Source organism: Theropithecus gelada, chromosome 2 (genome assembly GCF_003255815.1).
Source record: "Theropithecus gelada isolate Dixy chromosome 2, Tgel_1.0, whole genome shotgun sequence".
NCBI lineage: Eukaryota > Metazoa > Chordata > Mammalia > Primates > Cercopithecidae > Theropithecus > Theropithecus gelada.
Genome location: NC_037669.1, coordinates 114953576 through 114980139, shown reverse-complemented (window position 1 = coordinate 114980139; position 26564 = coordinate 114953576). Strand labels below are relative to the sequence as shown.

At 35.0% G+C, this 26564-nt stretch overlaps 1 protein-coding gene across 1 annotated transcript in view; it reads left to right on the top strand.

The window, feature by feature from the left end:
• NAALADL2 (N-acetylated alpha-linked acidic dipeptidase like 2) overlaps window positions 1-26564 on the top strand; it is a 971471-nt gene that overhangs the window by 873317 nt on the left and 71590 nt on the right. The gene's annotated exons all lie outside the window — the stretch shown is intronic.

Sequence of the window (26564 nt, the reverse complement as noted above, 5' to 3'; positions counted from 1 at the left end):
CTAAAGACCCATGTCTCTGGTATGCCTATGTGTGCATGTATTAATGTTTGGATTTCAAACATGTATTTACCAAGACATGGCATGCTTTCCATTAACAATTGCACGTGTGGGCACAGGAGGAAAAATTGCACACCAATGGGCTAGTTGGCTATCATTTTACCATGTTAAATATATCAAGCAGAATGAAACAGTAGCAGAAGCAAACACCAGTGCAACTCTATAATTAACCACAATATTAATATCATGACTGTGCTTGTTTGTAAAAAAGAAAAAAAAATGACTTCAAAAGACCAATTTTTATAGTAAGTAATATCTCCATTTGTCTTTCATATTTCAAAACATGTATTCAACATGATGGCATTATTGTAATTGAATTACCTTCTCCATTTAGGTAATATTAACACTGCATTCAATTTTTCTGTCTTTTTGTTGTGAATTGCATATTTATCAATTGTATTATGTGCCTCTGTTTTTAGAAACTGGATGAAAACCACACTAATTTATCCAAATTTTAATTTCCTGAATAATGAACTTTAGCTCCCATAAGAGCTAATATTTTCAGCAAAATTTATCAGACTCTTCAGACTCCAATAGTTATTTACATTTTCCTCTGTTTTTTTCCTTGAGAAAATAAATTATGAATATGTCAAATGTGCTATTTCTAACATTTAACAAGATAACACATAGCTTTATAAAATGGCACTCAAAAAGAAATACAAAGTTAATCTTGTAATTTTGTTCTAATAGTTTATAGAGGTCTGGAGCCAAAGATTTGTTGTTCTCTCTCTGCAAGTCACAAAGCACTAAGAATGCTTTTATTCAAAACTGAAAATCTGTCTGTATGTTTATAAAAGGAATTTTCTCTGGTGAATCTGAAATATAAAGTTAATGTTACTAGCAGGTTCTCCTTCAAAAGTAAGTTCTCCTAAAAATTTTAATTTTACTTTTCTTACCAAGTCATTTCATCAAAACATCTTAAAAGAGAACTTACTGTGGGAGACTTACTAGGCTTTACAGAAGACAGAAAAAAACCTAAAAAGACAGAATCACTGCCTACAAAGTTACCGAATAACAAAGTATACTAAATAAAAAAGAAAAATGGCACTATATTAAAAATGTCCAATAAAGTCAACGTTTTCTTCTCAGTTATAGTCCATTGTAAGACACAAAACATAATTTGTTTTTCATCCCATACCAGATCCTGATATAAGTTATTCAAAATGTCCCTAACTTTAGAATTCAACTGCTGCTAAGGATAAAACTTTTCTTCCAGTGGATCTAAATAAGGAAAAGGAACATCTCCATTTCTGTCTATTTCATATACTCTAAGAATCTCCTCTACTTGGGAAACATATATTAGTATATTAAACTGTCAGCAAAAACATATTTGGAAGAAAATAATGGTACAGGTCAAAAGAGTAGATCCTTAGATCATGTATTTAAATTGGAAAAGAAACACACATGAAGAAAAGAAAAAAAAGAAAAGAAGAAGAGTAGAGAGAGATGTTTCTCATAACTAGATAAGGATGACAGTTCCACCAATGTGCTACAAAATATCCTATGTAATTTGCTTACTGTGTTTTACCTGCTGTATGGCTTGCTTTGATTGAATGTAGTCTCATCATTGACACATCCTCTGAAAGCTTAGAAAAACATTCCATTGGAGATCTAATCCAGGGTTAGAATAACAATTAAAACACACTAGCACTCACAGAATTTCTCTCATAAATAACTCTAAATATCAGGCATTCTTGATTTTCCCAGCTTGTGAACAGATTTTTCCTTTTTAAGTAGAGACAAATTTGTGTTGCAAGTGAATCATTAAACCTTGGGAACAAGCAGAGTAGTTATAAAATACTTCAGGAAGTCTATCAAACTGGCTAGGGATTCCCCAAGGTACTGTAAGTCTGACAAATTTGGCGTTTTTTACTAGTCTGATGAGAGACTGGACAGTCCCCAATACATGTACTGACAGTCTCCAATATATTAATGTTTTCGTTAAGTACCTTCCTTTTCTTAAAACTTAACCTAAGTTGGCTGGGCACGGTGGCTCATGCCTGTAATCCCAGCACTTTGGGAGGCCAAAACGAGTGGATCACTTGAGGTCAGGAGTTCGAGACCAGCCTGACCACCATGGTGAAACCCCATCTCTACTAAAAATACAAAAATTAGTCAGGTGTGGTGGCTGGCACCTGTAATCCCAGCTATTCGGGAGGCTGAGGCATGAGAATCGCTTGAACCTGGGAGACAGAGGTTGCAGTGAGCTGAGATTGTGCCACTGCATTCCAGTCTGAGTGACAGAGTGAGACTCCATCTCAAAAAATTAAAAATTAAATAAAATAAAAAATTAAGAAAAAACACAAGAAACAAAACTTAACCTAAGTTGTTAACTGTGAGCTAACTAAATTAACCTGCATTCGTTTTCTTTTTTCATCTCTTTGACGTGATGAGTACATTTTATTTTTATATCAGTTTTCTTAAAATGCATTCATTCATATTGACTATTATGACAAAAGTGTAGTTAAACACTTAATTGACTCCTGAGTTTCCTTCGGAAGTTCGGTCCATCCCTTAATGAGATTATGATCCTGTTGTAACTGAAAAATCAAAGTAAATGGGTATGGATTCTAGGCCTAAGAAAAGATAATTTTGGTGACTAGTGACTCTGTGAGGAAAAACTTTTTTTCATCTTTTTCCAGATGTCTTCTCCCTAAGACTCTCTGAAATTCTTCTGGTCTGTTATAAAATACAATTTGAGTATGAAAATAGCTAACATATGAAAAAACCTTAGTACTGTGCTTGCAATACACTAACTAAATACTCCATAAATATTAGCTATTATTAGTAGAAAGTGGGGCTGTTCACTGTGGAAAAGAGGCTTCCTTTTCCCTTTGTCATTCAGTACAAACATGTGAAATGCCCTGGAAGATATAATCTGTAAAGTTTATTCCTATTTTATGAGTTTCAGTAACAGCTACTTCAAGGCCATACATATAATACTTCTGTATAAACCCCTTTCCTTAGCACCACTTTACTTATCTTTATGACAGAAAAATAGATATGAAATAAATTTTTTGACAGATAGTCTTTTGCCAGCACAATAAAAATATGAAACAGGGAGCTAAGGAAACTTTTGTTTTGTTTCATTTTCTCTTTACCCTCTGAATTCCTTTACTTGGTCCCGCCTCTTTTATTCATCTAAATCCCGGGTATGTCCTCGCTACCCACCGACTCTCAATACAGAATCTTTCCAGATACAAACACATGCTCTTCATTGATCTATACCTTTGTTTCTCCAAATCTTTAAAATTGGAATTTTGGTGACTTTAAAGATTCTCAAGCATGTTCATATTTCCCCGTGTCTTATTCGCACAGCTGTTTCTGCGCTAATGCTTCACTCGGTGTCAAGGTGTCAAAGCTGAGTAAGCCCTAGAATCTGTCCTTGAAGTTCAGGGCCTGTGAGGAACTAAAAGTACATGTAACTATGATGAAACATGTGAAAGCATCGTACACACATTACTATGCTAACAAAGAAAGGATGAGCAATTCTACCTCAGAAAGTTAGTGCGAAAACCATCATTCACATGGAGAATATTTGCCCCTACATATGAAAAATTAATCGGAGTCTTGCATGGAAAGACATCCCAGATGGAGAGCACAACACTTTCAGAGACATTTGCTCAGGAGCCACAGTAGTGGAGAACAGTGGCATTGCTGGAGAGAGGGGGAGTGGGGGAGATGCTGGAAAGAAGAAAGGCAATGGAATAATAAGAGGACCTCACATCAACCTTCCAGCCTGTAGGGTTCATTTTGTCTTCATTTCACAAAAGAGGAAAATGAGGTCCATAGATAAAAAATGACATAGGAAATAAACAGCAGAGCTCAAATTCAAGACCAGGTCTTCTCCTAAAACCCATCTTGCACGCTTTCTGTTGCAATATATGACTAGTTGGAATTTCTTAAATCAAAGTATTAAATCCCTAATTTAGATACAAGAAATTAGACTTTAGTATGGTATATGCTAAAGGGATCTTTTAGACAGAGCTCCTTTTACAAGTGTTCCAATTACCTCATAAACAAGTCTTTTCCTGAATGTATATTGTTGCTTTTCTCACCCTAAGGAAGTTGGAGGTGAGGAGAAAGAGAAGAAAGAAAGAAAGAAAAAACTAATACTGTTTGGGTGCCTTCTGTGAGCTACAGATTATTTTATATGTTATATTTTATAGGTATTTTTTATACTATATTATTTGAATGCTCACAACCATATTGTGAGTTAAATATTATTGCCACTTTTATAGAGGAGGACTCTGAAACTCAGATATAAAAAAACTGGCCCGACTGACTTGTCCAGTCATGCAGCTAGTTAATGGTCAACCTCAAGTTAGAATAGGAGTTAGCTTGACCCAGACCCAGATCATCTCATTCCTTTATCTAACTGTGCACCTTGTGAATGGGCTCAACATTAAGCTCAAAACAAGGCCAATCAGCAAACTAAAACATTGATGAAGGAAATGTTTTAGGACAATGTCTCTAAGAAAGGACATTCCTTGGTGAAGGAAGTAACATGGCATTTTCAGCTTAATCAAATAATAACCTTGGATTTTAAATAACATTTGGACTTCAAATTTGGACTCCAAACAGAAAGAATGATGAGATCAGGGAACTATATGAATGACAAAATAGACCATGAAGCAGCATGAAGAAGAAACAGTGAGTGAATGGGAAGAGATACACTACATAAAGTGGGAGATATAGAGTCTCTTGTTGTCAAGGGCTTTATTTGCCCACTCAAATCATATCTGTCTTATAAGTATGCCCAAAATCTGTGAATTCATACATTAGTCCCTCCTTATTGATGGGGAATACTTTCCACGACCCCTAGTGAATGCCAGAAACCATAGATAGTACCAAACTCTAAATATAATTTTTTTATGCATACTTAGTTATGATAAAGGTCAATTTGTAAATTTGGCACAATAAGAGATTAGCAACAACAATTAATAATTAAATAGAGCAATTCTAACAATATACTGTAATAAAAAGTTGCATGAATGTGATCTCTCTCTTTCTCTCAAAATATCATATTGTACTGTTCTCACCTATTTTTGTACAACAGTTAGCCATAGGTAACAGCTACTGTAGAAAATAAAACTGCAGGTTAGCAGGAACTACTGTATTTACCAAAGGATCATTGTCCCATATAGTCATGTTGTCTCCCAGAATCCTAATAACTAAACATTTACAAATTATGATTGTTGACCAACCTAAATTCTAGAACACATTGATACTTTAGCAGAAGAGGGTAATTAACTCAAGCTCCTGGCCTAGAAAACATCTGTGTTTGAGAGACTGCTCACCATCAAGAGAGGGCTCCAATACTGGTCTGAGTCTTGTCTAATCATCTTCATAGATCTTGCACACTCAACTTAACTCTTCAGTATTTAGCTACTTTTATCCAGGGCACTCATCATAATGATCATATGCAATCCTCTGTATTTGTATTCTAAGTGGTATGTCTTGCTGAAGACAGAAACATTTAAATACTTGACTATATGCATATAATGAATTACTTAGAATAAAAATGAAGAAGTTTGACATTATAGTTTTTTTATTGGCTAGAAATTTTGCTGGTAGTTGAGCTATATGTCACTTAGATTAAGAAGTCATTATGATAATTTTTAGTATTAAAAATAATCGTGTAAATCATAAGCATAGTTTATTAAACATGTGCAGATGTTGTTCTGGACCAGGGCAAGATAGTAAATATTTTGGCTTTGTGGGTCATGTGCTGTCTGTTGCAACTACTCAGCTCCCCTGGCACAAAAGCAATCAGACAATATGACAGTGAATGGACATAGCTGTATTCCAATGAGACTTTATTCATGAACAGTGAAATTTAGATTTCATATAATCTTCACATGTCATGAAACATTGTTCTTTTTGATTTTTTCAACCGTTTAGAAATGTAAAAACTATTCTTAACGCATGGGCCATACAAAACGAAGGAGTGGGCTAGATTCACATGGGGGCTTTAGCTTTACAATGCTTGCAGTAGACAGTTACGTTTCTCATCCAAATTTCGTCATCTATTTCAAGACTTTTCATCCATATTGCATAGATAATGAAGCTAAATATAGGAACATCAAACTTTGGCAATTTTCTTGACTTCCCTGAATCTCAATTTCTTTATATATATGTACACTAGGGAGAAATTCTTTTATAGAGATATTATGGGAATTTAGTGAAATATTTATTTATTCAATTATTATTAAGTTATTTCTAGTTGTAGTCTTCCCTGAAATACTAAAGTTCAGAAAATATACAGTGTAAAGGGTAAATCTTGACCCTGCCCAGATGAGCCTTAGAACTAAGTTTCTAAGACGTAAGCTAAGTATGAAGCTATAATTAATATGATAGAAGCTCTGATGGGGGAAAAAAAAAAAAAAACTGTTGGCCAAAGGGAGACTATGGCACAAGTGCATATTCCAAGTTCAGGAAAAATCTCCTGGAAAACAGTGGTGTCAAACAGGGCTACGAAATGATTCACTGAACTGAAGACATGGGGGAAACAAACAAACAAACAAGCAAAAAACATTTCAGTCAAAGACAATGCTGTAGGTAAATTCCAGAGGTGAGAAAGAGTTGACTCATTAAAAAACTGAAAGAAGGGCAGGGTGTGGTGGCTCACGCCTGTAATCCCACACTTTGGAAGGCTGAGGCAGGTGGATCACAAAGTCAGGAGATTGAGACCATCCTGGCTAACACGGTGAAACCCTATCTCTACTAAAAATACAAAAAAAAATGTCGGGTGTGGTGGCGGGTGCCTGTAGTCCCAGGTATTTGGGAGACTGAGGCAGGAGAATGGCGTGAACCCGGGAGGCAGAGCTTGCAGTGAGCCGAGATCACGCCACTGCACTCCAGCATGGGCCACAGAGCAAGGATCCATCTCAAACAACCACAAAAAAGAAACTGAAGGAATTTCACATGACTAGAACACAAACTTCAAGACATAAATATAAAACTGGATTCAAGAAATAATGCTAGAAAAGTGAGAAACCATATAAAGACATGTTCATAAGTCTAGACGTGATCTTAAGAACAAAGGAAAGTTCCTGAAAAGTTGTGAGCAACGAGGGCATATAATTAGACTTGCATTTTGAAAAGGTCATTCTACTGCCATTTGAAGAATGGATTAGAGAGTGGTAAGAATGAGTCCAGGGAGGCCAGTTCAAAAGTAGATGCTATGATCCAGATGAATAATATTAGTGGCTCAGATTCGAGTAGTGGCAGAAGAAACTAAAAGAAGCAGTCAGATTCAAGAAATATTAAGTTATTTGATTTATTTTTATTGCATCCAATGTTCTGGGAATATAAAAATAAACAGACCAAACTGCCCGGTTGTCAGTATGATGGACAAAGTAGAGTCAGATATTATTTCTGACTGGTAACATGAACTAGGATGAAAAAAAAATAAAGAAAAGCAATTTGGTGTGTTTTAATTAAAAACCCTGACTAAAATTTCTCATCATTATTTCTTACAGTTCTTTAGCGGGATACATTTTCCCCGCTAAAACCATTTAGGTCCAGAAACAAAAATAAAAAGAGACAGTGAGTTTATGGCTCTCTAAAACAGCTTTACTATTCTTTCAACTTTCTCCTACCTTTTATACCCAGAGAATAAAAAAAGAAAAAAAAATGGAAGAGAGGAAATATATGACTGCAGTGACAGAACAAGTGCAGATATCACTGATATGAACAGATAACAATAGAAAACTACTCATGTACAGTGCCTCCCCTAAACCTGATAATAGACATTTTCTTCAAGGTAGAAGATGCTGTACTTTCCAACAGCTTACCTGGAGCTTTTATATATTAATCGAGTATGCTATTGAGAGTTCGGTTCTTGGGGTGACACTCTTCATTCAAGAGGATTTCTATCAAGATATCAAGATCTCCACCAGTTTTAGAGGGGCCATCTTACCTCAGTTTTCTATATCCTGGAACCCTTTAAAATGGTTAATGCCACAAATATTTTCCTCAGAATTACATTGCACTCCAAAATAATTCAAATTTGGAATATTTTTGGCTAGCGATTATTCTGCCTTCAGTTTAAATGGTTTCCACAGGTAAACATATCATGTGTGTGTGTGTAATTGGACTCACCTCACACTTCCTATTTTATACGCTTTACATACAGAAAAACATATTCATAAATGATATTTCCAGAATACTCCAAAGCGGAAGGTGAGGCCATTACAAAGTACCCTAGTTAGGTGAACAGAGACACGTAGCAAATGGAGATCTTTGTTTAAAAAGTATACTTTGCTTAGAAAGTATAAAATAGTTTAATTCTTGACCCATTCCATTGATAGCGTCTGTGAAGCCCTCAGCCCCCAGTGGACATGTCCACCAGCTGCATAGGCTTATATGAAACTAAAGAAAGTGTATCACGCTGGAAATAATAGACTTGACAATCATCCTCTTTGTATATGATATTTGAAACTATGGCAGTTGATGGAAGTACCTGGTGAAATTGTCTGGAGAAATATCAGCATTTGACAAACCTCAGCAAATGAAACTGAAGAAGAGCAGCTAAGAAGTAGAAGTAAAGATCTGGCATCCACAAAACCCCCAAACAGCCTGTTTCTTTTTTTCTTTTTATTTTTTATTATACTTTTTGCTCTATTATTATATACTTTAAGTTCTAGGGTACATGTGCACAACATGCAGGTTTGTTACATATGTATACATGTGCCATGTTGGTGTGCTGCACCCATTAACTCGTCATTTACATTAGGTATATTTCCTAATGCTATCCCACCCTGCTCCCCGCACCCCACAACAGGCCCTGGTGTGTGATGTTCTCATTGTTCAGTTCCAACCTATGAGTGAGAACATGCGGCAAACAGCCTGTTTCAAGAAGGTATATTGTGCCAAAGGCTCTGTAAAGGGCCACTGGGTTCAGGAAAGCAGCCAACGGTGATCCTGACAAAAATGATGTCCATAGTGAGGTTGGAAGTTTGATGCAGTGAGTACAGGTCTAAGTGTGATGCGAGGAAACCAAGATTGCATTCAAGAGCTCTTTCAAGAAAATGGGCCCACAGAAAACAGGAAAAAGACAAAATAATTTTTGGCTGGTTTTCTTGTATTTTTTTAAGATGGAAGATACCCGAACATGTTCCAGTAGTGATAGAAAAGAATTAGCAGGAAGAGATATTAAAGGCTTAGAGAGAGATAGATAACAGAGAAATCACTGGTAAATCAGGAAGAAAAGGAATCTAGGAAAGAAACAGAAGGTCTGTTTTTGAAATGATACCATCTGCTGTTTGCTTACGTGGAAACAACAGGAAAGTAGGAAAGTATGAAGATATGGTATACACCTGTAGGCTACATGTCAGGCGGTTGAGACATCTCCCTCTGAAAATTTTTATTGTGAAGTAGCTAAAAGTTAGGGGAAACGATTAAGATGATTGATTTACATAATCATTTTGAAGAATGGATTATTGAAAGCAAAAAAGGCCAGATAAACATTAATGATTATGAGTTAATAGTGGTATTTAATCTGCTTATTTCTAAAATAATGAAGTTTCTACAAGTGTCTAGGAACTGTTTTGTTCTCTGTAACTATTTCTACAGGATAAGTAGTTTCTATTATATATAAATATTTATATATGTGTAAATATGTATTCAGATATATACACACACACATATGTAGGAGCATATACACATATAGACTCTATAAATGCACAGTGAGGGTATGGAAGAATATATATGTCTGCATTTTGAGATATGTTTATATATGTATATGTATATATCTACATAGAAAGACATACGTACATATAAATTTACACATATACATGTATATGAAAAACTGTGAAATATATTCATATGCATTCTTTTGTACCCTCACCATTCTTTTGAAGTTTGTTATTTATTGCACACTTCGTATAGTTGTACTCTCTCTAAAAACAGATTTAATCTACATGTAGTTGATCAGGGAAAATTATCCCATGATTTTGTTATTTTGTTGTTCAAGAATAAATATAGCCCAGAATTATTCTTGATGTTGCTATGAATTCTATGAACCTTCATATAATTCCATCCAGATGTTGAATTTTAGCACTTACCTCCAAAATACCAAGATATTGTTCAAATGATTACTGGTGTAGCTGTTAATGAATTATTCCAAATTTACCTTTCCTCAGTGCTAAAAAGAAAATATTTCCTATGCATGAGAAATGATGGAAAGACGAGAGCCACTTCAGAATAATCACTAGGGGAGAAAGGCATCTAAGATTATATATATTATTTTAATTAAGGGTGCTTGAAATTGTATATGGCTTTCTTTGAATAATAAGCATCTACAGATGAGGTATGATTAGAAAATGCAATCTCTATTACAGGTTCAATTAAATCAACTTCATTTCAATAATGTTGAATGATTAGAGAAATTTTTATCAGAATCATACTTTGAGTCATCATTCAAATAATCAATTTTTTAAAAATTCTGCAATTTGATGTGCTAGATAAGACAACAGGACTTTAAAATTAATGGAAGAAGTTTGAGAGTGGTTAAATTATATGTCTTAATCAGTCCGATTTAATATGACTAGTGGATAGAATTTTCACTTATTCACCAAAGACAACCATCTCAGTCAGTCCACCTTATAATTAGTGAGAAATAACCCTCAGAAATTAGTGTGTATGCCATATCAAGAAGAGTTTACTCAAATAATACATAACCTATTTACCTTGAATTTTTCATTGCTTGTAAAATGTATTTTTATTTTAAGCCATTAAACTGTGCAACATTTGAATGAGATTATTCTTGTTGCTGTTTTCCGCTCCAGGCTAAACCAGGATAATTAGTTATGAGGAGATATAAAGTATTACAAGATGACATGTTATATACTTATTTGTTATCAAAATACAAAGCTCTCAGTTTTTAAAAAATTGAGATTAGCATTTATTTTAAATCTATTTTAGATGTAATTTTAATATACATTTATCTCTATGCAGCTAAAATATAGTATTCAACTTCATCCAAGTGTCTTTCATTATAGAGAAATATACATTTACAAAAGATTTCTTCAAAAGTTGCACTATCCATATATTTTTTAAGGAGAAGCGTGTGATATGATCTATTTATCATAATGATAAAGTATATAAGATATTGTATTGAGATATGATTTAAGTTTATAGAGAAATGCTGATAAATGTTAAAATGTGTTATGCCTAGATAAGAAGGTATAGTTAAGAAATAAAAACAATATTTGATGCTATCAAATCATTATATTATAAATATGTAAAAGCTAGTTAAAAGGTTTGATTTAAATTATGTCCTTTCTTCCTTATTGACATTTCAATGAGATTAGTAAGTCACATTTGTATCATCTATCTGCATGGCAATATTAAAATACACTTTCAATCTTTCATGTAATCCATGTAAAAGGGATACATAAAACATTAAATGGTAGTCCTTGTCTCTTCTTTGCTGAGGTGAAGTGAAGGTTTTAAAGCAGGAAATCTTGGAATGAGACAAGAAGGTAAAGTTTAAAAAGAACAGGTGAGGAGAGGACCCCTTTTGTACATGCAACTGATAATAGTCAGAAATGTTTGAACTGCCTGAAATCCTAATAACTGCAATAAAGGAAAAAGTACTATTCTCTCTGGCCCAACAGGAAAGAGTCAACCAAAGGCGGTAATAATTTCGCTAACACAGAAATAAATGTGTGCCAGTGCCTACTATGCTTTCATCATGTATAGATGCATCAAGAAGTTTCTGTCTGTGGGAAACAGGAGCACACCAGACAATGAATCCATCAACACCTTGATTTTGGACTTATCAGTCCCCAAAACTGTTAGAAATAGGTGTTTGTTGTTCATAAGTCACCCAGTTTATGGTATGCTTGTTATAAGCAACCTGAACAGGCTAAGACATGGACTCTAAAATATTCTGCAGCTCCAAATTACTATGTGCGTTAGAAATCCAACAGACCAATGTTGTATGAAGCTACTGAGATTTGGGGGGTTAGATTTCTTTTGCAGCATAATGAACTCCATAACTCTAGCTGATGACCTAACTATAATAAAGTCTCAAAATCTGTGCTCTTAATCTAAATGTTGTAATAGTAGCTACGATTTAATAGGAAAACAATCTAGACACAATTTAATAATGATTTCATTTCTCTTTCAGCCCGAAATTGGAAGTCAAACTGTGATTTTATTTTCATATAAAAACTCTGAATTAGTAGATTTTCCTGCAAGGTGGTAATAACAGGGTTAATGTTCATAGATAAATAATCACAATGTTATGGTGAATTGATAAAATGCTTAGTAGTTAAAGACTACAACAATTTAAAATGAGCTGGCTTTGCCAGTTTTTACTTGCCCACCCAACAGTTGTTTTTCACCAACAGTTCTGAACTCAGTTCATTTTAAGTGTACATATTGTTTTTCTTTAGGAGAAAGAATAAAATATTCATGACAGTCTGTGGTGATTCATCCATTTTTGTTACTCAGAAATACCTAACTTCGTTAATTCTTCAGAATGTCTGTTACTGCCCCAAAACACAAATAGTATGATAGCATGTCTGGGGAATTGGCTGTTGAAATATATTTAAAAGAATTCTATGCCTTCTAATATACAGCGTTTTGAGAAAGAGTTTAAAATTTTAGAATATCAAGTACAAATCATGTTATTTAATAATTGATAAAGGCAGTTCCTACACAACTTTGACATTCTGTCATTCTATTCAGGTCAGACTTTTAAAAAATCAGTATTTTCTTTTTTTGTTTGTTTGCTGTTACCACCCCAAATGCAAAGCCTCATTTTTTTTTTTTTTTTTTTTTTTTTTTTTTAAGTTCTGGGATACATGTGCAGAACTTGCAGGTTTGTTACATAGGTATGCATGTGCCATGGTGGTTTGCTGCACCCATCACCCTGTCATCTACATTAGGTATTTCTCCTAATGCTACCCCTTTTCTAGCCCCCAACTCCCTAATAGGCCCTGGTGTGTGATGTTCCCCTTCCTATGTCTATGTGTTCTCATTGTTCAACTCCCACTTATGAGTGAGAATATGCGGTGTTTGGTTTTCTGTTCCTGTGTTAGTTTGCTGAGAATGATGGTTTCCAGCTTCATCCATGTTTCTGCAAAGGACATGAACTCATCCTTTTTTATGACTGCATAGTATTCCATGGTGTATATATGCCACATTTTCTTTTTTTTTTTTTGAGAGGGAGTCTGGGGTGCAGTGGCCGGATCTCAGCTCACTGCAAGGTCCTCCTCCCGGGTTTACGCCATTCTCCTGCCTCAGCCTCCCGAGTAGCTGGGACTACAGGCACCCACCACCTCGCCCGGCTAGTTTTTTTTGTATTTTTTAGTAGAGATGGGGTTTCACCGTGTTAGCCAGGATGGTCTTGATCTCCTGACCTCGTGATCTGCCCGTCTCGGCCTCCCAAAGTGCTGGGATTACAGGCTTGAGCCACCGCGCCCGGCCCACATTTTCTTAATCCAGTCTATCATTGATGAGCATTTGGGTTGGTTCCAAGTTTTGTTATTGTGAATAGTGCTGCAATAAACATGCATCTGCATGTGTCTTTATAGTAGAATGATTTATAATCCTTTGGGTATATACCTAGTAATGGGATTGCTGGGTCAAATTGTATTTCTGGTTCTAAATCCTTGAGCAGTCACCATACTGTCTTCCACAATGGTTGAATTAATTTATGCTTGCACCAACAGTGTAAAAGCATCCCTATTTCTCCACATCCTCTCCAGCATCTGTTGTTTCCTGACTTTTTAATGATCACCATTCTAACTGGCACGAGATGGTGTCTCATTGTGGTTTTGATTTACATTTCGCTAATGACCAGTGTTGATGAGCTTTTGTTCATATGTTTGTTGGCCACATAAATGTCGTCTTTTGAGAAGTGTCTGTTCATATCCTTTGCCCACTTCTTGATGGGTTTGTTTCTTTTTTCTTGTAAATTTGCTTAAGTTATTTGTATATTCTGGATATTAGCCCTTTGTCAGATGGATAGATTGCAAAAATGTTCTCCCATTCTGTAGGTTGCCTGTTCACTCTGATGACCGTTTATTTTGCTGTGCAGAAGCTCTTTAGTTTAATTAGATCCCATTTGTCAATTTTGGCTTTTGTTGCTATTGCTTTTGGTGTTTTAGTCCCTATTTAGTAAATGGTGTTGGGAAAACTGGCTAGCCATATACAGAAAACTGAAACTGGACTCCTTCCTTACCCCTTATATGGAAATTAACTCAAGATGAATTAAAGACTTAAATGTAAGACCTAAAACCATAAAAACCCTAGAAGAAAACCTAGGCAATACCTTTCAGGACATAGGCATGGGAAAAGACTTCATGACTGTTTTCTCTTTTCTAAATTATCTATTCTCATTTAAAATAAGTATTAATGTTTGAGAAAGATCAGATTTTTCCCTAATATTCTTTACATTACCATTAACAGCAATAATGTATTAATTATATGGGAACCTTTCTTTAGTGTTACTCTTACATCGTCTTTTAGGGAGTAAAATAATGGAAGCCTAAAGAAGTGGTTTCATGTCCAAGGTCACAAGGATATGGACAGAACCAGGGTTAAAATCCAGATAAACTGGCTGCTACACCATTGTTCACTCTGTTCTAGTAGAAGAGTTCATCCTATTTTTGTTCCATTGTTTATGGACTCTCTTTAGTAGATGTTTAAAATGCTTAAAACAATAGTAGTGTCTTTAAAATCTCATATCTTTCTTTGATCTATCTCTAATTGGTACATTTATCCATAGTAAATACCAAAATTACAAACATATTATACCTTGAATATTTTTTGCATAGACATTGTAAATGTTATTATTAGATGTCTTTATTATTTCTCCGTAGTCCTTGTTACTTGATGATAATTAATCAAAGAATGTTAGGAGTTCAAAAATTCAATAAATGACTATAAGATGGACACTCAAGGCTGTGCATGGTGGCTCACACCTGTAAGCCCAGCACTTTCGGAGGCTAAGGAGAGTGGACTACCCAAGGTGAGGTGTTCAAGACCAGCCTGGCCAACATGGTGAAACCCAGTCTCTACTAAAAATACAAAAATTAGCCAGGCATAGCGGCTCATGCCTGTAATCCCAGCTACTCAGAAGGCTGAGGCACAAGAATCACTTGAACCTGGGAGGTTGCAGTGAGCCAAGATTGTTCCATGGTACTCCAGCCTGGGTGACAGAGCAAGACTCTGTCAAAAAAAAAAAAAAAAAAGATGAACCCTCAAATATTTGATGATATAGAAATTACTATCTTTACAAATCCTTTATTCATTCATTCAGTAACTGTTTATTTAAACTTACTGTGAGGAATGAGCTGTGATTAGGTACTGTGTATATAGTCATTAACAAATAGGCAAGACAGCCACACTCAAATAACAATAATATGTTATGTACATACATACATAATATATGTAATTTATTGGAATACATATTATATATAATATATAATATATTGGAATGCACATATGTATATATTATATAATATGTATTATATATTCTTACATATATAGTGTTCAGATATATGTATATATAATATATGTGTGTGTGTGTATATATATACATATACACCCACACTAACAAAAAGTCTATGAAACTAAAAAGCCAACTGTTCTGAGAAATAAAAATGTTGGGGAAAGTTGAGAGAAATTCTATTTCCCTTTGTTTGACACGGAAGCTTGACTAAGAAGCTCAAAATTAAGCTGAGGGTTAAAGGATGAGAATGAGTCAGCTCTACAAAGAATTGGAAGCAGAGCACTTCCGTTAGTGGGGAAAGCACATGCAAATTCATATAGACAAAAAAAATTTTAGAATGTCTCAAACATAAAAGTGATTGAGAGGGAAAGTGGCTCAAAGTGAGAGTGAAGACCAGATTGTTATAGGCCTTAGGATGCTGGCTGATATTGGAGGGCAATGAGAAGCCAAGTTTTAAGAGCAAAGTTATATGATCTAATCTAAGTTTCAAAAACAGATAAGTCATCCTGGCTGTATATAAAGAATGTTTTGGAGGAGTCTACTTTTAGTAACTTTGGAGACTGACTTAATATAGACTTACTTTCTGGTACATAGTTATAGAATGCTGGATACATTTAAAGCTAAACAAGCAAATAAGTAACTGACTGGAAAAAGAAAGGTAATCCCTGATGTCAGAAAGAATGAATAATACCAAACTAGAACTGTAATTTATTAATCTGATGCTACAGTTGTCCAGAAAATTAGATTTGGCTTTAGGCTCTAAGTTCAGGCCCTAGGGTTTGAATACCCACTTACGGATAAAATGACATAGCCTTTGAATTACATGATGAAATCTGCATAGAGAACAACCTTAGAAAGACTGGTAACTTGGCCTCAAGTGATCCTCCTGCCTTAGTCTCCAAAAGCACTTGGGATTACAGGTGTGAGGCATGGCGCCCAGCCACATTATCCTTTTGATGCAGGGCTACAAGCACTGATTCCTACATCTGCTATGACCTGAGAGCGAGATTTTGAATCCTTCACTAAATTATTCCCTCAATTTCCTCTGAGAATGATTTAGCCTTAGAATAAGTCACAAGATGTTTTGGTTTTTTAAAATCAAAAAATTAATATACTAGGCCTGGTGTGATGGCGCACACCTGTAATCCCAGCACTTTGGGAGACCGAGGCAGGAGGATTACTTGAGCCCAGGAGTACTATCCAACATGGTGAAACCCTGTCTTTACAAAAAAACACAAGAATTAGCTAGGCAGAGTGGTGCAGGCCTGTGGTCCCAGCTACTTGGGGTGTTTGCGGGGAGCATTGCTTGAGCTCAGGAGGTGGAGGCCACAGTGAGCCAAGATCTCGCCACTGCCCTCCAGCCTGGATAACAGAACGAGACCCTGTCTCCAAAAAAATACAAGGGGAAAAAAAAAATTAATATATGAACAGCAACCTTGAAGGAGATGATTGAAGTTTAGAGTTTAGTCTGATTTTAACAGTGATCTCAAGAGAGCAGATTTTTTTCTTTTTTTTTCTTTTTTTCTTTTTTTTGAGATGGAGTCTCGCTCTTGTCACCCAGGCTGGAGTGCAGTGGTACAATCTCAGCTCACTGCAAGTTCCGCCTCCTGGGCTCAAGTGATTCTCTTGCCTCAGCCTCCAGAGAAGCTGAGATTACAGGCACCCAACTAACTTTTTTGTATTTTTATAGAGATGGAGGATCACGTGAGGCCAGGAGATCAAGACCTATCTGGGCAACATAGCAAGACTCTGTGTCTACAAAAGTATTTAAAAATTAGCCAAGCCTTGTGCCACACATACCACTGCATTCCAGCTTGGCAACAGAGTGAGACTTTGTCTCAAAAAAAAAAAAAAAAAAAAAAGGATAATGTAATTATTTTGGTGTAAACCTCGTTTTGTACCAAAACACTAGCATTGAATTTTTTAAAGTGAGGTATGATTGCCATTGTCTCATCTGCTTTGTGCTAAAATGCTTTTTTAGTTGTGATTGGAGTAGGGGCCAGGATGAATCTCCTCTGTAACTCTGACCTGAATCTTCAGGAAAGAGGACTGAGGAAGAAGGTCTTGGTTAAAATAAATCGGGTTGCCAAGCAGGGGTGATTTTGCCCCCACGGAACATTGGCAATGGCTGGAGACATCTTTTGGTTGTCACAAATGTGGGATGGGAGTTGCAAAAAAAGAAAAAAGAAAGACTGGTATCTTGTTAAATGAGTCACTAGAAATCTCTATCTACTACTGGTCCAATATGTTGCTAAAAGAAAACTTGCTCTACCTAAGATAAAAGAGTATGTTCATATTGAAAGTACCATGAAAAATTGACATCCTAAACTCTACCACATGTGGAAATGGTTTACAGGTTTATATTATTCACATCATGTGAGAATCTCCAAGTTAGAAACATAAAGTAAAACTTGTTCTAAACTGATGAAATAACTATTGTGCATGACAGTTACAAATGTAAACTGCTTTACAGTAATATTTTTTAATATTTCCAAGATGTTTTTTTTTAACATTGATTAGGTCATGTCACTTCTCACTTAAACTCTGGTTTCCCATTGCACTTACAATATCAGTTAGCAGCCTAAACGCCTATGACAATCTGATAGCCAATCTCACTTGGAACTATAGCCTCTTAGCTCATTCAGGCTGTGTACCAAAATGCTATACACTCAGTAGCTTATAAACAACAGAAATTTATGTCTCACAGGTCTGGAGGCTGGGCAGTTCAAGATCAATGCATTGGCAGATTCATGTCTTGTGAGGACTGTTTCCCGATTCACAGAAGGTGCCTTTGCACAGTGTCCTCATGTGGTAGAAGGAACAAGCTAACTCTCTGTGATCTCTTTTCTAAGGACACTAATCCCAATCACGAGAGTTCTGCCTTCATGTTCTAGTCACCTCTCAAAGACCTTGCTTTCTAATATCATAAACTTGGGGGTTAGAATTTCAACATATAAAGTTTGGGAGGGCACATTCAGGCCATAGCACCCTCTAAGCCATTTTTATTTCTTTGAAACATATATAGACATATGTGCACAGAAGTGTTCACAATAAAAATTATAAATAATGGTAGAAATTGATCCACTGTGATAAGCGTACAAAACAATCCATCTGAACACAACAATCAATGCTGAAATAAACTATAAGAGTTTTTTGAAATTATTAAATAATTTTAAAAATTAGAAACCATAATGAAAGGATTGATCATGAGATAGAAAGTAATTTTAAAAAGAATTACTCTAGAAATAACATAATCAGTGAAATTAAAAATGCAGTGGATGATTGAAAAAGGAATGTCTATAAATGTTGAGAGCTATTTGTTGAAGTGAAACATAAATGTAAATAAGTAACCCAGAAAACATCAAAGGAAGGAAAATACAATGAAAAATGAGAAAGTCATATCTTTTGACCCTCTCATTCTAAATTCCAGAATAAGAGATTGGGGGAGACGCAGTATTTGAAGGCATAATGGCTGATAATTTTCCAATATTCATTAATGAAGTCAATTTTTATTCTGAAGATCAAATCAGAAGTAGGATATATTAAAAATAAACCACATCTAAAAGAAATTGTGATGAAGTGGCTTGTAGGGATCAAAGAGAGATTGCCTAAGTAAGAATAACAACTAGACTGCAACCAAGGACTCCTTCATAGCAGCAAAATAAAATAGAAATAACTTCAAAATGTTAAAGAAAAATAATTCACAACCTAGAATTCTGTACTAATCTAAAGTATCATTCAAAAGTGAGAAAGAAATGAAGATATTTTTAGAAAAAGGCTGAGACAAGTTTGCCACTTACAGGCTTTCACTGAAATAACTACTGAAGAATACATTCAGTAAGAAGGAAATTGAATCCTGTTATAATGCAAAGATAAAAGAACTAACAGTGTGCCAATAAATGGTGAAGATGTGGATAAGTATAACTAATTTTTGACTATAAAGAAAACCACACTAATAAGAATTACTAGAAAATATCAGACAATGTAAGAGAGAAAAAGAAGGGCTTTAATGAGTTGTAAGCATCTAGTGTAGTTCATGGTTGGGACATGGTTACAGATATTGATTACCTCTAGACTTTGTTAGTCAACTGAGCTTGCCTAAGATTTAATGTGCCTGACCAAATAAATAAAAAATAAAAATAGAATATACAATTCAATCTATTCAGAAATAAAAGAACAAGGAAAAAAAAACTCGATCAAGCTAATATACTTCAAGAAGGAGAAAAGGAAGTAAAGAAAGCTCATTGTCTAGAAAACACAAAATAATAAAATAAATGCAAATGTATCTGCAATTATAATAACAGAGTAAATATTTTTAAAATTCTCAGACTGGATTTTTGACTTTTAAGAAATGCGGTTACATATTAATTTCAAGTTGTACACTAGCAAAGAAGGCTGATGTAATAATATCAACATCAGCCAAAGTAGACTTTAAGGCAAAGTTCAAACTTAGAGGTTTTTCTAATTAGAGGATGAGCTCATAATGTTTTTAAAATGAATAATTAGGAAGATACAGCAATTCTGGATATACAGGCACCAACTAACATGTATACAAAATAAAAACTGATCAAACTGTAGGAAGAAATCAATACATCTACTATCACAATGTAAAATCATTAATACATTTCTCTCTAGAGGTATAGAGAAATTGAGAATAAATTGGTATAATATAAAAGCTGGGATGGGAGGTGGGGTAACTACATAAGATAATGTACCTAGACATGGTGAGTGTCTTAGAGAGGGACTGTGAGCTACTCCTGGAGAAGTTAGAGCACAATGAAATCAGGAGATTGTTTTTTAATGCATTATAATAAAGTGTCATAAAATGCAATGGGCAGATTTTATAGCTCACTACTATTTGCATATTTTTTGTATATGGTATGTTTAGCAAATTTTCCATTTGTATTTCATATTTTCATCATACACACATGCACACATACCCACACACCATCAATTTGGATTCATTTCTCACATTTTGTTGTCTGTAAAAGTAATGTATTGAGAGCTTTAAGACCTTAATCCCAGTTCTGGATTTGCCTCTAAAAGCTATGTAATGTTTGGCAAATCAAATCATTTCAACTTTCAACCACTATATTCTTATCTGCAAATTGAGGTGATAAAATCAGACGGGGAGGATGTATTTCATCAATTGCTAATCCATAAATTTATCTAAAATGTTTGACTTTTTGGGAATTATAAATGCGTATTTAAATTATGCATTTCATAAGTATATATTGTGTAGCAATTAGTTTTTCCATTAAAATGAGGACAAATAAAGTTATTTATTCCATGAATGACACAGTACATATCTGAGATAATAAAACCCAGGCACCTCTTAATCTGCCTGAGTAAATGAGGTGGTTCACTAGAGCACAACACCAAGATATGTCCCCAGTTTTTTAAATAAGTTGAATAAATGGGCACTGAATTATTGCTACCCCTACAAAGACATTGTTAGCAATTTATCATAATGAAGGTAAAAATAAAATATGTACATTACTAAACATAGCCTCTTTTGGTGTTGTTTTCCACTAAATAAATTACATTTTAAGTGAAATAAGCTTTTTGTTATAATCTACCAGAGCCTTCATAGCCTGACCTCAATCTATATCATTACCAGTATTGCATAATATAATCTGGTAGATTTGTTGATAGGATTAAATTAAATCATCTATTCACAGTTACAGTGAAAGGTCTGGCACATAGTAGATTTTCAGTTAATACTTGTTCCTTTCCTTTGCCTGCCTTTAGAATATGTGAAAACCACAGATGCACTATATAACCTCCTTATCAGACCAGTGTGCTAATTTCTTTGCAAAGAGTGAACAGTCATATGATACAATGATGCATAGTGTAGTGTTTCTAACTTTTCTGAGGATCTAAACATACAAAGCTCACACAAACTTTAGAGAACAAAGGAAGCAGGTTTCCTGAAGTTTATGGGTAGGTGTCCTACCTCTGCTACTTAATCAGCATCTAGGGGCGGGCTCTGCTGAGCCCCAGCCTCTAGTCAAGCTCTCCTAGAAATAGAAGAGACTGCTCAGTTCACAGCATCTATATGAGCAAGTTGCCTAAGAAACATGAGGTTTGTCAGAGCTCTGGCAGCTGGTTAAAATCCACTTCGGGTTCCAGAAAATAGTCACAATAATAAGCTCTTCAGGTAGCCCTCGACTTCTGTTATTAGATTGAATCCTTCAATACTCTCAGTACTCCTCAATAACCAACCATATGCTAAAAAATTAAGAGAATATAGTGACAGGGTTTTAGAGTAAACCCTTACAGACGAGGTAACAGAGGCCCATAGAAGTTCAAGTAGTAAATTGACACATTCTAAATTAAGGCTAATGTGTTTTCAACAATAAACATTTGGATATTTTACTTTTTGGTGATGGTGGTAACATGGTAATATAAGTACCAATTGCTAGATGAAATTAAGACATGAAACCCTTTCTATCTTCACTTTTCCAGATCAGGCTTTACTTTGGCCTATTATGTGGAATGGCTTAAGCCTTTTTCCAGGTTAATTTGTTAGTAATCACAGTGTTTCTCTAAAACAATCTAATTCTTCAAGACATTCCAAGACATTCCAATATAAATAGAACATCTTTCTCCTTTATAACGAGCTTATTGAGAAGGAAGAAAGGGATCCCTTGCAATATAATCATCTTCTCCAACTTTGTTTTCATTTTCTCCTTTAAAAAAAATCCTTCCATCAAGACTGATTGACTTAGTGTTAGGATCAGAATTTTCACTTACCTGTTCCTCTTACTAAGAGTGCTGCCTTTAATTCTCTCCACCTCTCTAAATTGTATCCTTCCTTTAAGATCCAGCAAAATGGAACTATCCTCCAAAAACTGTTCTTGGTCTATTGCTGTTCATAGTAACCAGTGTTCTCCTATTTATTTAACCTTTGAGATGTGCCATTTCATATGTTCTTTTTGTTTTTCTTTGCTAATAGCATGCAAACCATCCAAAGCCCCTTTAGTACAGGAACTATGTCACAGGTTTACCATTTAACTGGGGACTATTGAATTATATGTAGGGGCTTTATAAGCATCTCATCAAGATAAATATCACTTAGGGTACTAATAAAAGTATAAGGTCATATGACAGGGTTTAACTGGTCAACTATAAAGGTACTAAAATTCTTGAATTCTTGGGCTATGTTATATAGGACATCCTGGGATATTTGAGAAGCAAGGAACTATTAATATAAGAGTCCTGTTTATCACTAAGTAACATGTAAAGAAAAAAGAGAAATCTTGGAATTTCTAGAGCTTGACAGTGTGCTCTGTTTATGCAGCTTCTTATTTACATACATATATCTTTGGATTCAACTAAACAATAGCATCTAGTTCTAAGAAAGTTACTGTAAGAACCTTGTCATGAATATAATCACACATCAAAGGATCTAAAGCCCTTGTGGTGTTTTTTCTATTTTTAAAATGTCAAGTCTCACTTTGTAGGATGCAATCCGCAATAACATTTATTGCATTTATAGTTGAGAAAGAAACTGCATTAACAATGTAATTGCATACAGTCAGGGTCACATATATTTTGACCATCATTTAAAATCTCACTAGGTAGAAGCAGCAAGTTCAAAAGAACAGTCTGTTTATTTTTTTTCATTCCCATATCTCTACATCTTTCTAGTGACTTCATTGTCTCTATAAGATAGAAACATGGTGTCATTATTTTTTAATGTTCATATTTTTTGAAAAAAATGAAGCAATATTCCAAGATATTATTTTTTACAAAACAGAATTATACCAGATGTCCAAATCTATAATAGAACAGAGGTTTATTTTTTGTTGTTTTTTCAACTGGCACATATAAAAGGAAATAATTATATTAATAATTTATATCAAAATAATATAGATCTATTAACTAAATTATTGGCTATCTATGTGATTGCATTCATTTATTACCAAGATGATCTTTGTTTAATGGTTGGATATTAGAAGGAAATAACATTTTTGTCCTTTACTAAAGCACTGTTTTATTAAATTCCTAAAGAGAAAACTAAAACCACAGTATTTCACATGTACAGATACTCAGCATTATGCCCTGAAAATACAATTTCTAAGAGAATTTTCTGTTTATAGCTCTTTATGAAAGACTTCTTCTGTCTTGATGCATTATGTATGCTTGTTATATGTTTCTTTAGCATTATTACAAACTCTGCTAAATCAGTTCTCTAATATTTCTATGATTAATTGATTTGGATAATGTACAAAGTACATTATTTAATAAACATAAAATTAATCTTTTAAAAATACACAACCACTACCCTCTTTGACACACCACAGCTACAATAGTATTTGCAACTACTCTAGGGTATCTTAGAGAATTGTTTTACTTCATAAATCTCTACTTCCCTTTTTTAGATTCAGGAAAGCAGGATCTACAGACATGAAAATTAGCAGTGGACTATATCAAAAGTTATAATCCTGGTAGGATCACTTGCTCAGGTTTTTATTTTAAATAGGCATAATCAGCCCTTAATTATTCCTTGGAATCATATGTTCACATTTGGTAAATATTGGCCACTGGTATTCCTGATTTGCTAAAATTAGAAAAGGGCTTGGAAAAAAATTTCAAAGGTGCTAATTAGGGTAACAATTAAGAGTTCAGATCTGCAGCCAGAATGCTTGGGCTCAAATCTCAAAATTGCCATGTGGACCTTGGGAAATTTAATTAACTGAGCAATGCTTCTATTTTCTCGTGCGAAATAGAATAAGGCTATTGTAAGGATTCAATGAATTAATTTATATAAAGAATTTAGAATAATGCCTGGCATATGGCAAGAGTGCAACAAATGTTAGCTGCTATTATTGTTATTAATGATATCATGTTAAAGATAGTTATTAGAGGAATAAAATGAAGATACTTAATTTGTCAGTCAGCACATGCAAATTACTACTAAACACGGTAAAAAAGTAAAGTTGGTATCTTGAAGTTTCTTTTTCCAGAACACTAAGAAATATTAACATACTTTGGTCCCTCTCTAGAAACAATATGACCAGCAGAAAATAAAAATACGTTACAAAGTCACAACATGACTACATCACTGAAAAATAGCCATTATAAATGCCAAAAAGCTAATTTGTTACTTCCGAATTGATGTGTGGATATATTTTCTCTACTGTAGTAACAATTTAATAACAGATAGGTGATGACAGTCACCAAAAGAGGAGAGCTATCTTACATTTGGGAAACAAAAAATTATATGAGTTTACTTTTCTGTGGCATGGGAATAGAAAGTAAGCATCTATTTTAGTAATAGTTTTGCAAATACTAAACTTTATCTTTGCCTGAGGCTTTCTTCAGCCCTGGAAAGTTGCCAGTGAACAGGACAGTTCAGAGATTAAAATGTAACACCTCCATGTAGCAATGCCCAATTGGAAGCTAGTGAATCAATACACTGCTCCCTTGCCCCTTGAATGGGAAAATCCTGAGGCACTGGCTCTCAGGTTTTCTCCAGAAAGGTTAAGCTTCAGTCATCCACAGTGATAGCTGACTTGATAATGTGCCTTCTATTGGCTCTCTTGTCTTCCTTGTCTCTCCTTCCCATCCTACTACCCTCACCTCTCAATGGACTACTTGTGCTCAGATTTCATCTCAGGTTTGTTGTTTTGAGGGGGAATCCAAACTAGGATTCCTGGTAAACTGGAGATGGTGTGATCAGAGTTTAGGCTGAGAAACTAGAGAGGAAATGGGACTTTCAGCGGAAACAGAAGCTGGAAAGGAGGATTTGAATCAGGGAGTTTATATTCCTAGCCATTGGTTTCTTGACATCATGAGTTGCCTTCTTGTATAATGCCCTGGTGTTGGCAGGTGTTTGTACATATTTGCAAAAAAATATATATATATATATACTGTTAGCAGTTTAGGGCTAAGTGAAGAGCCCAACTCTTTCATAATCAAATTAAATTTCAGTGGAGACATGCCTTGTTTACATCTTCTTGCTTTGTTTCACATCCCATCGATTTTTCATCATGTTCAAGTGGTCCCGAGAGCCTTTGCATGGTCTATCAGCTCCAGAAACTTGGCAGCTCTGCAGGGAAGGCATGTGCCAGCCTGCAAACCCAGTGTCTCGGTATCCTCATTCAGCTCTTGGCCACTGTTAGAGGCATGGTAGTGACTGAAACAGCAGTTTCTCAGCATGCTGAGAGAAAAGAGCTCTCTTTCCTCCAGAGATAGTCACAGCTATAGCCATTCCACTGTCCAAACTACTGTTTTCAAGTTTAACACTGTTTGCTCACACAGGTCTTTACGTTCACACGTAGTATCTTTTTGGTAGGCCCATGGACCAAACAGGATAAGTCCCAGGAGCTCCTAAAAATGGCCATGAGTCCTTGAAGCAAATTGCCCTATCAGGGGCTATTGGAATTCTTCAACAACTTTGGAATCCTTTGCTAAAAGATAACGTACCACCTAAGGTAGTCTTCATTTGAGACTACCTCAATCCATCAAAATGATTCTAATGTCTTTGAAAACCTAAGAAGGGAAAATTGGGATCTTGAACTATTTCATTCCTAAAAGGTTAGAGATTCCATGACAATTTTCCTATCTCTTTCTTCTCCAACTATTGGCCTTCACAAATGAAAGCAGTGGAAGCAAGGTCTTTGGCAAGGCCTCCTAAGCATTCCACCAAAATCTTTCTACAGAAAGAAACCCTCAAGTCATCCACTGGCAAGAAGAGGACTGTTACTCAGGTGTTGGGAGGTCTCCACTTATCCATGAAACTCTCTTGGGGCTCTCATGGTGGCTCTTGTTGGGGCTGAGGGAACAGGTGTGGCATTTAAAAATTTCCTCACTAGTTTCTGTGACGTGGGTTGGATCTCAAGCTTCCTTTTTGATAGTTGTGGAGGTTGTATAAGTTCTTGCTTTTTTAAGACACTTTTACTTTCAAATAATTTTTTTCACATATAAACTTGTCAAATTATAGTTGAATATTAGATACCGTAAATTTTGCTATAGATCAAGAGGAGCAATGGAAAGAAAGTGAGATAAACAGGTCTGTTTTTTGAGA